Source organism: Nanorana parkeri, unplaced genomic scaffold (assembly GCF_000935625.1).
Source record: "Nanorana parkeri isolate BGI_ZX_2015 unplaced genomic scaffold, ASM93562v1 scaffold941, whole genome shotgun sequence".
In the NCBI taxonomy this organism is placed as follows: Eukaryota; Metazoa; Chordata; class Amphibia; order Anura; family Dicroglossidae; genus Nanorana; species Nanorana parkeri.
The window spans coordinates 353,542-368,453 of NW_017307209.1; positions in this window are offsets into that span (position 1 = coordinate 353,542).

Consider the following 14,912-nt stretch of genomic DNA (forward strand, 5'->3'; position numbering starts at 1 on the left):
CTCCAGGGGAAATTTTTGGCTCACCGCTCTTTTACGTCCACACACACATTGCAGGGGTTAAGTGCTCTTTTACGTCCACACACACATTGCAGGGGTTAAGTGCTCTTTTGGTTAGGGACCAAAATAAAAAAAGTTATATTCACCCAAACCTCTGAGCTGGCCGGCTGTCACAGCGCTCCCTCCAGTCTCTCTCCCCCAACTCTCCCGCTGGCTGGCAAAATACCTGAAAAATCTGATTGGACGCAGGCATTGTTCGGGTATTTTGAGAGCCGGCGGGGCCGACTAGCAAGATACGGAAGCTTGGCCCAGCGGGAGATTCCTCCTTCCACACAGCTTAGCGTAGATGGAGGAATCTGTGGCCCTTTTTCCATCTGACCATAGAAAATCTGCCGATAATCTATAGGTGTATGGCCAGCTTTACTTTGTTATTTTCCTCCCTAGACCAAAATATGCAGTTAACCCTTGCAGTGTGCGGGTAGTCCCTCTGCAAGGGTTAATAATATTTTTCCCGGAGTTCTGCTTTAATGGGTACGTTTACAGTATGGAATAGTTTAGGGTCAGTTTACAGTATAGAAACAAAGTCAAAACAGGATCCACCTCCCCAGTCACCTGAATGGCGGGGCTCTTCTCCCTGCAGGTTGCTGCTGCATTTTGACTTTTGTGAAGCCGCGCATGGTTACACAGCCACGTCATCCATTCACAGATCCTTGTGAATGGATGATAAATGTTATTTAAATATTGCCATTTATTTCTATAGCACCCAACACACATACATGGACAAAAACACACATGACCCTCCGAAACACATGCATGTGTTGCTTTCCAGTGCACTGTAAAAAAAAAAAGGCAGGTGTATTTCTTTTAGTTGTTGAGGGCCCATTGAAAAATAATGAGCAATGCACCTTGCATCAACATGCCAAACAAATACAATTCAATGGCCATGCGAAAACCTGCAGACAAGTGCAATAAGTGCCTTAGGGCCCATTTACACCAGGACACTGTGTGTTGCATTAGTGCAAGCACAACTGACCATAATATGCAATCACAGTGCAACACATGGTGGTGTGCTGCAATTCAGGTGAGTTTTCAAAAAGAATGGCACAATATATAAATATAAAACAAAAAATCCACAGCACTCAACTCTTCTAGTCAACAGAGGTCTGGTTATATCTATATTACAATTGAATAGAGGTGACTGTTGCAGACATTTCAGCCTTTATACGCTGTGGACTTATTTCAGTCCCGTAGTATAACAATATATGAGAGTTTGAAACATTTCTTTTGTGTGTCGAACAAAAAAGAGATGACAACCTGCTTAATCAGTTTTTAGCCAGCAAGGAAAGGGTATGCCACTTAGATATCAATACAAAGTTCTCCAGCATGCCACCCTGGTAGCCAGCAAAAGGGCTCTCTGGAGAATTTGTATTTCTATACAATGCATTTGAAAAAAAAATTCAAATGGCAGTTGTTGCCATAGCAGCTCTTCGTTCAAAGCACAAAATATTAATGTACGCTAAAACAGGAATGGATTGGAAATGTTTTAAAAGCTCTTTTTCTTATTCTTGTATTTTAATTGGAGTTATTCAATGAATAACAAATAGTAAGGACCCTCATTATACTTGGCTGAATGCTATTATCATGGGATCCTATGACTCACAACCTTCTCAGTAGCAGTCAGCCTTTCTCACTAATTAGATACTAACTATATTTTTGATGTTATATGAAAACAAACATATCACTATACAACCGGAAGTGACTGTGAGACCAAAGCGGGATTTCATCCATGTGTTCCATTCATATTTTCTAACATCATAACATATAGGGGGTTATTAACAAAGCTGCCAAAGACATATCCATCCTGCTCAGTACCGCTGATTTTAGCCGTACATTGGCTGCCTTCGGTCAGCCGAACATGCTATGTTGGTTTCGGCCGACCTTTCTGCATGCTTCAGCTGTCACTTCGGCTCAGTAGAGCCGAAGCATATGCCTTCGGCTCGGCTGAGCCGCCTGTCTGCCTTCGGCTGCTGTACAGGGTATTGTGAATAGCCCGTACAGCAGCCCGGTTCGGCTAGGCCGATGTTGGTCTACAGTGAATCGGATGTAAATGGACACTCGTCTCTGGGACTCAAGGGGGTATAGGGAGAAAAAGGCCAGGGGACTAAAGTGGTTAAACTGTATTTTTACTTTTGCAGTTAAAACCCTCACTCTATGTTTGCTATGTGTTTCCATTCAGACAGCATTTCTAAAAATAATTTAAAAAAATATTTTCCTTACCTTTCTAGTTATTTCTCTGGAGAAGGTTTATACATAGGACTCTACAGTATAAGAAGCTTCTATTGTTTAGAATAGTTTGCAATGTACAATTAAGGGACACTTTTTTTAAAGGGCACTAACATAAAATGAACCACCCAAGCCTTTAGATCTTTAACCCTTTGTTAGGACACATAGCGTGTACATCTAGCTTACACTAGATAATAAAATCTGCCAGCACAGTACAGAAAGGGAAAATTATGGTAAAGATAACTCACCTGCTCCCTCCTCAACATTACATAGAAGGGAGAGGCTAAGTAAGATTTTTTAGCAAGTAAAAAGGTAAGTAGCAATTTTTAAATATTTTCCTCTGGCCTCCAATACAGGGGATTAAGCACAGCATTGTGCTTAATCTCCTGTGTAACCGGCATTTCGACGGGCGTGTGACACCTTTGAACAGGAAGCAATGTGATCACAGAGTAGATTGGGAATTGGATGTGGTCCCGGGTCCCACACCGGAGAAGAAAAGCACAGCAGAGGAGTGAGAAAGTACTATCGCAGGCTGCTACAAGTGATCTAGGTGGCCGTACAGCAGCAACCATTATCTTGGTATAACCACTTCAGGACCAGGATGTTTATGTACAGCTGGCAGTCCTGAAGTGGTTAAGTTATGCTATGTGAACGTGTAACAAATATAAAATAGGTGTTATCCCAATTTGATTGCAAAAGTGGAAATACACTTTAACTGTTTCGGGAAAGGTTCCTGTGTAATAGTCTCAGCTGACCATAAATGCCACAATGGATTAAATTCAGTAGCAGGTTATTCTTGAAATGTACAATATTCCCAAATGAACCAGACAGGTTGGAAACAAGCACTAAGAATATCTACATGATACAGTTATGGTAAAATTGATTCTGACCATATTCATTTTAAATAATTATTTGTAAACGTACCCCCTTTTTCCTGTTCCCGTTGAACTAAGATCCAGATATCGAATCTGTTGACAGCTTCTTGCTAGTGCTTGAATTCCTATATCTGATATCTTTTTACATCCACTTACGTCAAGATACCTGGGGGCAGATTAAACATTTTTATGGAAACCAACATTGCAATATTCTTCAGGAGCATAGACCCATTTTTATTTCAGTAACATCATCCATCATTATGGCAACTATTAGTTTCACAAAATGTAATATATTATTATTATTATTAATTAAACAAAGGTACATTTTACCAGATCACAAACCTTTCCTAATCAGATATTGGTATATCCCAAGTAACTATTGATAACATTAAAAGACAAATTACAATTTATACGGTGGGATTGGTTTACTAAGCCAGTAGATGCTGTGCACTCAGCAAAGTGAATGTCCAGTTTAATAAATGTATGTTCAGTAAATACGATGAACCTGTGTTCACTCTATATACCCAATCATGTGTGAGGGATAAATGAAAAACAGGATATTTGCCAGCAAATACATTGGCTGAACATAGCTACATCTTATTTACTAAGCTCCCAAGAAAATTGATCCAGTCTTCATCTGAAACAGAACTTGACCATTGTTGGTATAAGTCTTTAAAGGGGTTATGACATCCTGAACAAGATCCAGTCCAAGGCACCAGACCAACTGGTATATAACGTAAGCCCTCTAAATTTAGGTAAATATATATATTTTTTATAATGATAAAGCAAACAAACTAATTTTTGTATTTTGATATATGCATTTTCAGGCTTTGGCGTTCCCTGTGTAATACATATTCCTCATCTTCTAATAGCAAGAACAACTACATCATATTTAGTGGATTAACACAGTCTGCTACAAAGCATAAATGCAGTGGTAGGCTTTCTAACCTTAGAGCCCAACTTATTTTGAAAACACACAGGGTTATTCACAAAAGGGTGAAGAGTTTGGAGAAGGCAGGAGAAGAGAACAATCTAGGACAACATAGCTGATTTGGAAAAATTCTCCAATTCAGCTCACTTTCCAGTTCAGCTATGTTGTCCTAGATTGTTCACTTCTCCTGCCTTCTCCAAACTCTTCTCCCTTTTGTGAATAACCCTGTGTGTTTTCAAAATAAGTTGGGCTCTAAGGTTAGAAAGCCTACCACTGCATTTATGCTTTGTAGCAGACTGTGTTAATCCACTAAATATGATGTAGTTGTTACAAACTATTTAACATTATATAAATCATCAGTTTATGAATTTGTAGATTTAAAAACATTGTAAAAAAAATTGACACATGAAAGAGCTGCAATTAGGACACAACATTGCATTTAAGATGAGTTAAGTGTTAGTAAAAACTTCACACAACAGTATAGTTGTACTTACTTTATTGTTCTTAGATAAGTGCTGATTTCCACTAGACTAACGTCTGTTACTTGAGAGCATGAGCTGAGCGTGATATTCTCTAGCTTTGGGCACTGTTTCACTATATAATGAACAGCACGATCTCTTACCTACAATGCACAAAATAACTTAATGTCAATTAACGAAATGTATATGGCAGAAAATGTTCAGTTACAGGTATGGCCTTTAACATAGTTGTTGGAAGGTAACATGTAAACTAGGGGTGTGGAAATTAACGATTAATCCGTCGATTAATCGTTAATTTCTTTGATCGATCAAAATTATTTTGATCGATCAAAGTACTCACCTCTCCGCCGGCTTCTGGGTCTTCCGTCGGAGATCCGGTGACGTCACGGACATCAACGTCACCGGACTCCTCCCCCCCTCCCCGAGTGGCTCTGTCGGCTAACGAAGGGAAAGGGGGAGGAGTCGGGTGATGTAGTTGTCCGTGATGGGTAACGAAGGGAAGGAGGGAGGAGTCCGTTGACGTCGATGTCCGTGACGTCACCGGACTTCTCCCCCTTCCCTTCGTTACCTGAGCGGACCCCCCTCTGTATGTGCGTTATAATTAATCGAAATTAGTCGATTAATCGATTTTAAAAAAATTTGATTAATCGAACAGGAAAATTTTAGTGGGTCCTGTCTTTGGGTGGGCATAAACAGTGCTTGTTACATATTTATTCCTTTCTAGTCAAATAATATCAGAATGTAGACTATGGCACCTGCTATTTTGTATAACATTAAAACTACATAGGACTGTATAAGCAGTAAGTAAACCCTTATAGCTTTTTTTTTTTATACAGATCATTGCACAAAAGATATTGTGGTGTCATTGCTAATGTTTGTTATTGAAAACACTTACAGTATGTAGCCTAAAATGTTTCCTTAGGATTGGATGTCTCGAATACAATGCCCTGATTCTACAAGCAACAATGAGGTAATTCAATTGGCAATATCAAAACAACATAACATCAGTTTATATCAAACAAATCCTATTTACTAAAAGAGTCATGCTGTGGACCAATCCCAAGAAGTGGGGTAAAACTGCTTTTGGGGCTCATAAGAAACTGCAACCATTTGCTTAGAACCAATAGTTGCATTTTTCAGTTTTTCTATATAAAGCATTTCTGACCAATGTAAACCAGTGACAGGGTTTCATTGGGTTCCAATCCCCCGGCCACCCAACCCATGGCTTCTGCTTTATTACATAGGATCTCTTCTTGTTCTTGGCTGAGAGTGATAGGCCTTGCAACACAAAAGAAATGCAACTCATTCATATCTCTCCAGAATACCCCAAACCCTGAACACATCTTTCCTATAACAGTACCCTATATCTACTTCTGCCCACCAGCACACACCTAGCTATTTAAAGAAGACTCCAAAATTCACATATAGAGGAACTGGTAGAGATTGCTGATATACATTTGAGAACGACTGGTCACCACCTTCGTTTTTATTAAAGCCATTGCCAGCGTAGCTTGAAGTGTAAATCTAAAGCCAGTAACCAAAAGGATTAACCTCCTTCTAAAATTTGCTTCCTGCACCATTACAGTGTTTGCAGCTGGATCCCACTGCTCTGCATCACTCAATTAAATAAATGCGTACCGATTATTATTGCATATTGCCAGCAACTGGAAACTTACCACGTTGAGGCCTGTCAAATTTAGCGTGTTCATCTTCTGCAGGTTGGATGCTATTTTTGTCAGACAGACATCAGTTACTTTTGGTATTCTGCCAATGTTTAAGTTTTCCAGGTGGGAACACTCGGTAGTCACAGAAATCAAACTCTTAGCGGTGAGGGTATGGCAACCAAATACTTCTAATTTAACAAGACTGAAAAAAAGCATCTATTAACTCTTGGCATAATAGACAATAAAGCAAATCCAGAAAAGCTCAAACACATATTTGTTTTTATCCTATCTGTCAATATGTGTACATTTTTAGATGTAAAGCTCAAATACATTATATTTGATCTCATGTGAACCAAATGTAACCATGTCAGCCTTGAAAATATTTGACTGATTACAGTTCTACATTTTAAATACACTTACTGTATAACAATAATACATAGCAATAATATTAGCAATACTATGCTGTACATGAGCCCACCAAATAGTAATACATAATTAAATAAAGTCTCATGCATATGGGCACAAATACATACATATAGGCATGCAGCATAAGTTATGCTTGTATTTGCGGTGTCCGGGAGCCACAGCTGCTGCATTTTTCTTTCCACAGGATTATATGGACTGATACCGGTGTAAGTTCCTGAAGTTCCCGGCATACAGCATTTACAGCAGCTGGGATTCCTGGGAGCTACATATTTTACACCGTATGCCTATACACGTGTATTTGTGCAGAAATACATTGATGACATATTAATGAATACAGGGATGCATTAATCTGTGACCTTTACACCTGCCTGGAATTTAACTTTAAAGACCCATTGGGGATTAAACCCTGCCCCCCATCACAAACAAAAAAACATTATAAGTCGCATTTCACTTTAAGGGCCAACATTTTTTTCAATTTAGAGACAATACGTCTATTTTTACTATAAATTACAGATTGTGTTTGTAGGCCATGCAGCATAGAAGAAATTCATAAGAGCAATAAATCACAATGTCTCCTCATCGAAAAGGAATTAAGACTGATTCAAGTGCTTTCAATCAAAAATGAAAAAGCATATAAACTTATCAATTTACTGTATCCTTTAGAGGACAAGGTCAACTGAATCATTCTAGCAAGTCTCTATAAAACACAACAATCAATATGAAACCTGCTCTTTTGAAGTAAATTAAAAAGGAATATATAATTCACATGTTAATGATTTGTATGTGTACACAAGAGAATTTACAAAATATCAATATACACTGCCTGGCCAAAAAAAAAAGTCACATACTCTAATATTTTGTTTGACCGCCTTTAGCTTTGAATATGGCATTCATTTTCCGTGACATCTTTTCCATAAACTTTTGCAATGTCACAACATTTTTTTTCATCCAGAGTTGCATTCATTTTTCACCAAGATCATGTAGTGATGATGGGAGAGTTGGACAACCGCGTAAAGTCTCCTTCAGCAAATCCTAAAGATTTTCAATGGGGTTAAGGTGTGGACTGGGTCTGTCTCATGCTCCCTGAAGCACTCTTTCACAGTTTGAGTCCGATGAATCCTGGCATTCTCATTTTGGAATATGCCCAATGTGCCATCAGGGAAGAAAAAATCCATTGATGGAAAAACCTGGTCATTGAGAATAATCAGGTAGGCTGCTGACCTAATTTTTTGGGGACATAACATATGAAACATAATAATCACTGCAGTAATTATCCAATGGAAGGCTCTTACCTAACTGCTTAGCTAAATGCAGGTGGTGACTTTTTTTGGCCAGGCAGTTTATACTTTAATGCAAATACAGGTAGATAGCAACATAGTGAGTGGCACCATTAAATTGACAAATATACTGTATCTCATTTTCTAGAAGCAACTATATCCTCAATTATGAATGAATGGGAGTGATCTACAGCACCCCTATTCATTCATAATTGTAGTTATAGTAAACAAACAATGTTCTCATGTTATCAATGAACAGGAACACTCATAGAGGATTCCTGTTCATTGACAACAGGGGACACGGAAAAAGAGATTGAGGACTCTGTGTTCTCAATCTCTTTTTCTATTTTAAAAGGGAAATATCAGGGGTCTGTTTAGACCCCTAATATTTCCCTGAAGCCCCTAAAAGTAATGTAAAAAATAAATATATTTAATAAAAAATGAATTAATAAATAAAAATAAATATAAAAAACTGAAAAGTTTATAAAAAATAAAATATTTTAAAAAATGGAAAAAAATAAAATAAAATAAAATTTCGGTATCGGTTTCGGCCTGACATTTTTTTTTATTTCAGTTTCGTTTCGGTTTTAAAATTTCCATTTTGGTGCACCTCTAAAAAAAGTACTTTTAAGGGATAATTATTTTTTTTCAGGCTATGTAACTATGCACAAGTATACTTCAAATACAAGAGAGATCATTGGAAGAGTTTCACTCCAAGAATCTGATTTACTAAAAGCTTATGCACATATGCTGCATCAATCATACACAGACAACCAAATCATATCATAAATGTAATTATTAAGAATAGTTGTTGTTGTTTTTCCCTTTTACTAATCCCTTTGAGATCTCTACTAAAAAAAGCCAGCTGGAAAAGTCAAGTTTTAATTTGCTTTCATAAAGCATTGTGAATTTGGAATTGAAAGTATTTGCCTTGAAATCACGGAGTTCCCTGAATTTCTTAAATTCCTTTACAATTTAGAGGAAAATGATGCATGATGCATGAACAAAAAAGAAAGAACAAAGATGAAATCCTGCATAGAGTCTAGGCTTAGAATGCTGGCTCTTGTCTAAATTGTTTTAATGATTCATTTTTTGTAAGCATGGCTCTTAGATGCTCCGTGACTAAAATGTAAACAACAAGGAAGAAGAGAAAAACCTGAGTTGTGTTTACTATGAATGGAGAAGAAGGTGGCAAGAGTCCAATGACAAGGATATTAACAGAGGGATTTTGGGTAAGGAGTAGGATTTTAGATATCATGTTATTTCCTAGGTCAGATAGTGATCACAAAGTAATAGAGTACTTAGGCTAATACTTTTGTAACATCTATTGTAAGAAGGCAAATGTAGAGTTTGTTGTTTTACTTCTTAAAAGAAAACACATTAATATTGTGCCTCCCCTCTGGCTAGTGACGGACATAGTCTGCAAACAGCCCCTGCGTGTTGCATTTCTTTGCTCCCCATGCTGCAATTACTGGCCAAGTACAAACACTTGTTTACTGTGTATAGATATTTTCAAATAAAGGACAGCCTTTATGAAACTCTTAACTCTATTATACAGTTGTGTGGTTAGACATTAAACACTCCCTCAACTTTTGGCCCAATTTTTATCAAAGGAAGTAGTAGAAAAATTCGGCATGTGCTTGACAGGCAGGGCATGAAGGAGATGCATAATGCTCAACACCTCTTGGATACCAGAAACAAGAACACTTAGAATATCACAAAGAAGGCTTACATTCCTTATCTGTTGTAGAAGTAAGCAGTACCCAGATCTACGTGATGGTAGGAGGAGGTTCCAGCACATGCCCGACCCACATCACATGCAAATGGGCCCTTAACTCCCAGAGTACCCTTGTGCAACTGCAGAGTCTGAACAAAGGGTGCCTCTTCCCTTGCGTCTGAGGACAAGCTCTCTTAGGGGGTTATTCACAAAGCTAGCCAAAGGATCAGCCATAGCTCCGGCTGATCCTTCGGCTAGCTTTGGATGACTGAGCCCGGAGGGCTGCTGTACGCTCTATTCACTATAGCCCGTACAGCTCCCGAAGTTGGCCGAGAGGCTCAGTCAAGCCGAAGGCATATGCTTCGGTTCAACTGAGCCGAGGTGAAAGTCGAAGCAGCCCGAACCGTCATCTCATGGCTGGCTCCCGCCACTTGCAATGACAGTTCAGCGTCCCCTGGTTACTAGTAACCAGGGGGAGCTGATCTATCAGGATGAGAACTCGGTGGAGCAGCCGTGATATCACGGTGGCTCCGCCAAGTTCTCAGTGTGTAATGACAGTTCAGCGCCCCCTGGTTACCTAGTAACCAGGGGACGCTGAACTGTCATGAGAGCTCAGCGTGGCCGGCAGTTATAATAAAGGCCGGCTCCACTGAGCTCTCATGACAGTTACTAGGTAACCAGGGGACGCTGAACTGTCATTACAGTGAGAGCATAGCGGAGCTGGCGGTGATATCAAAGCCGGCTCTGCTAAAGCTCTCATCGTAATGACAGATCAGCGTCCCCTGGTTACCTGGTAACCAGGGGACGCTGATCTGTCATTACGATGAGAGCTTAGCGGTGCCGGCTTTGAAATCACCGCCGGCTCCGCCGAGCTCTCATTGTAATGACAGCTGGTCCCGGTCAATAGAAAACAGTTGCACGGCACACTAATTTTCCTTTTTTTTTTTTACTTTTTTTAACTATTTTCTATTCTGCTATTCTGAGGTACCAAGCAGAATAGCCGAGCCAAATGCTGCTCAGCGGCATTCGGCTATTCACTCACTGCTGTTCGGCCCCTATGAGAATAGGCCGAACAGCAGCGAGTAGCCCGCCGGAGGTTCGGCTCTGCCGATCCAGATGTTGGATCGGCTGAGTCAAACTCCTTCTGCACTTCGGGTCGGTCGAACATGCTGAGCAATGGTCAACCCGAAGCAAGCCGATGTACGGCTGATTTCAGCCGATGTACGGCTGAAATCAGCTGTACAAGCCTGAAATGAATAGCCGAACAGCGTTCACTTCGGGTCGGTTATTCACTCGGCTGCCTACGGCAGCTTTGTGAATAACCCTTTTAGTCTTTATAGATGATTGTGGCAATATAGGGATGCAGCTTTGTTGCAAGTACTTTGGTAAGCAAATTTTACTATTGGACAATCGTTTTGCAATGTTACCTTGATATATGCCATGTTTCATATTATTGTTATGAGCAGGATTAGTTAATTGAAGCTACTCTTTGGGTCCATCTGAATACTAGCACAGATCTACAAGCTCTTTTTATCAGTGTTGCATATTGATGTGGAATTTGTGTGATTGAATCTCACTCTCATACAGGTAGTTAAATAGCTATGTATTTTTTTATAAATCTAAGTAATACAACAAAAAATATAAGGTCCATAATTTCATCTGCATCCAACCCCTTTATTTACATGTGACTGTGGGCTGAGGAATGCTCCAGTCCAAACAACTGTAGCTGATTGGGCCAGCACTGAGAGTTTCCTTCTGTGTTCATTCAAACTCTATTTCGGACCAAACCTGAGCTCATCCCTAACCATAACTCTCTAACTGAGTTTCTTTATACTCAATAGCCTTATGTAGTTAATAAGGTGAACCTGTGTTAACTTTAAATAAACAACATTTTGAAGTAAAATAAAAAGGAATTGATTTTTTGCTAGCACGTGATAGTGTATAGAAAGCAAACACAGCTGCACCCCTTTCACTACTCTTCTCTTTGCTATGTGAACATACTCTTTTGATAAATCAATCCCAAAGAATGCAGTAATCTCACTTTCTCAGCACAACACTGCAGCAGTGCTAACAAGTACCCTTTCAGACTTGATATATTGCATATAAATGTTAAAATCAACCTCAGAGTTCAGTTTCTTTGCAGCAACCAACCATTGTCATTTTCTAATACACAAAACTCAGGAGTTAAATCTTAATAATGCATTCAATACCTTAACTATGAACACAAATGTATCTTATTTTCCTGTACTTATTTGGCAGAAGAAAGGCATGCAAGCTTTAAAATGACATTAAACTCAGCATTTAAACATTAAACATACATTCAAGTACCTCAACTATTAACAAAAATGTATCTTATTTTCCTGTACTTATTTGGCAGAAGAAAGGCATGCAAGCTTTAAAATGACATTAAACTCAGCAGTTAAACATTAAACATACATTCAAGTACCTCAACTATTAACAAAAATGTATCACTTGGCTGTATTGTTTGGATCCTCAAATCATCTCTGATGGACTCCTGTGATGGACTACAATCTCAATACAAATGAGTAAACTAAACATGAGATTGTAGTCCATCACAGGAGTCCATCAGAGATGATTTGAGGATCCAAACAATACAGCCAAGTGATACATTTTTGTTATTAGTTAGGGTACTTGAATGCATTTTTAAAATGTAACTCCTGAGTTTAGTGTAACTTTAAGTGTGAGATATCCATTTAGTGCCTAGGCATTTCATACCTTTTACTATGCTTATTCAAAAGGGCAGTGATGGCATGATCTGTAATTTTGCAACCATTCATGGAAAGATTCTTCAATCTACAACAGAGGACAAAAAAACATTTTATGCATATTTGTACATATGTATTGTGCCTTTTTCATTATATGAATATATGTTGTTGGACAGTATAATAATAATTCAGAATCCTTTCTCAAATGAATGCAATTTTCAATTATAAACAATATGTGAATGATCAATATATAACTAAGCTAATTTGTACTAAACGGTGAAAAGAAAGAGAGGAGGTGTTGCCAATAGAAGCCAAAGAGATATTAGCACAAGAAGAATTGTGAGCTCTTTCCTGCAGTGTTTATGCATTAGCACATAGCTAACGAATGACCAATTATTCTTTCACTATGTGCTATGGTTACATTCACCCAGCTGTCCAGATCACAATTCTCAGTCTACTTCCTGCCTGCTAGTTTCCCCATTGTTTCATTAGAATCTTGTGACACCATGTAATACGTGCACTGAAATTGAATCTGTATGCTTTGAAAAAAAAAGACATACATAAAGTAATTTAAGTAAATTCAGATATGTAACACACATGCCATTTCACGTCCGTTGTGATGTCAGGTCAATGGTAGGTTCTGCTACCAGACAGAAATAGGTAATATATTACATATTTATTATAAAATCTTCTAGAGTCTCTCCTAAATACTTATGACTGATAAAAGTGAAACTCCACTTTCACTGAGAAAAAAAGCAAATAGCGTTCCAAAATACTCATTGCAGTAATTAGGGATGACTAAATCAGGATAGTTGCTGATTCAGCATTCCCCTGTGTTCCCCTGAAATTGGTTTAAATGTGTGACTAAGGTCTTGAGTATTTTGACTAAAAGGCTAAGCCCCACTCATCCATCATTCTCCTGTTATATTGAAGTCCTATTACTGGCCATTGAGGCACTATCATTGGATGGGTTAGTTGGCAGGACTTAGACCCAATTTCTCGATTGTTCTGCTGTTGCACTGGAACAGGTTGTAGGTCCAGTGATGTGAAACAGTAGATTACAAAAGGACACTATTATCCCAGTGAAGGAGTATGTTGAAATCTTCACAGTAGCATAAATAGTGTTTAAACAGTAAAATGTGGTAGGAAAAAGGGGGTGAGGGTGTCTGCACCCTCTCCCGCTTGACAGAAGTAAAGTGAGACTGACTCTGGTGGTAGGACACAAGGGTCATCAGGAAAGAAGCATGAGGTTCAATCAAAACCAGACTTTGTTAAATGTGTCAAGCGAGTTATTCAAACTTGCTGTAAGGTATTTTTTTTTATTTAATTGCATTTAAGTACAATTAGGCATCTCCCTGTGGTCAGGACATGGTTTCATAATTTATTAGAATGCTTAGGCATATCAGGTAAGCATAAGGCTAATAGAAAATATATGAGATCTAGAGGGATTGGCTGGAAAAGTAGTATATCAAGATGGAATTTGTGAGCTGCCAGGTGTGTTTTAAGAGAGAACCCTCTTAAAGGAATCTGGCCATTCTGACATTAAAGTCAGAATGGCGAGTGACACTAAAGATTAAATATTAAAGTGACACTAAACTCAGGAGTTAAACCTTAAAAATGCATTTAAGTACCTTAACCTCCCTGGCGGTATGATTATTCAGGATTTTAGCATCCCAAAGCGGTACATTGTTTTTCATGGAAATTTGTTGTTTTATATTGTAGGCCTGTAATTCTTAGTAAATCTTAGGAATAACTCACCTAAATCTGTCCAAACAAGAGTCCAGTAGACATCCCGGATATGATAAAGTTTGAAACACGAAATTAAAAAATTATAATATAATAAATTATAAATAATTACAGACATTCCTCGGTTACCGACTTACCTGCTTTGCGACCACTCGCAGTTAAGACGGACCGGCGATCGACCTCCGACCTTGCGAGTCAGCGTCAGTGCGATGTGTCGCCGGCGGAAGTGATGTCCTCCGATCTTCACTGCAGGTCCCTGTAAGTATTTTCATTGCCCGATATACAGTTCACTGTTCGGTACTGTACATCTGCAACGCTATACAGTACTGTACTAATGCAGTACAGTACTGTATAGAGTTCCTCACTTAACGACCAATTCGTTTAACGACCTGGTCGTAGGAACGGAACTCAGTCGTTAAGTGAGGAATATATCTCTGTTTTCTACCTGGTCTAAAACTGCTTTTGACGTAAAGGGACGCTTTTGGATGCCATGGACGCTCTAAAGTTTCCAGGCAGAAAGAACAGTAAAAGTGTCAGGCAGGGCAGTGGACAAAGCTCTAGGGACAAAATTGAAGTGAAATAGTTTGATACATAAGTGTAATCATAGCAGATTACATTATATTGTGTGTATTCTGTGTAAATGTCATCTTTTCACTTTTGAATTTCCCACCGGCCCCATCCCCCGCTGTGACGCCCGAAAATGAAAGTGAAACTCAGATGCCGGCCGCGTACAGCAGAGGACGCCGCGGGCTCGCAGGGACAAGGTAAGTGACACTTTCCTGTGCAATCCC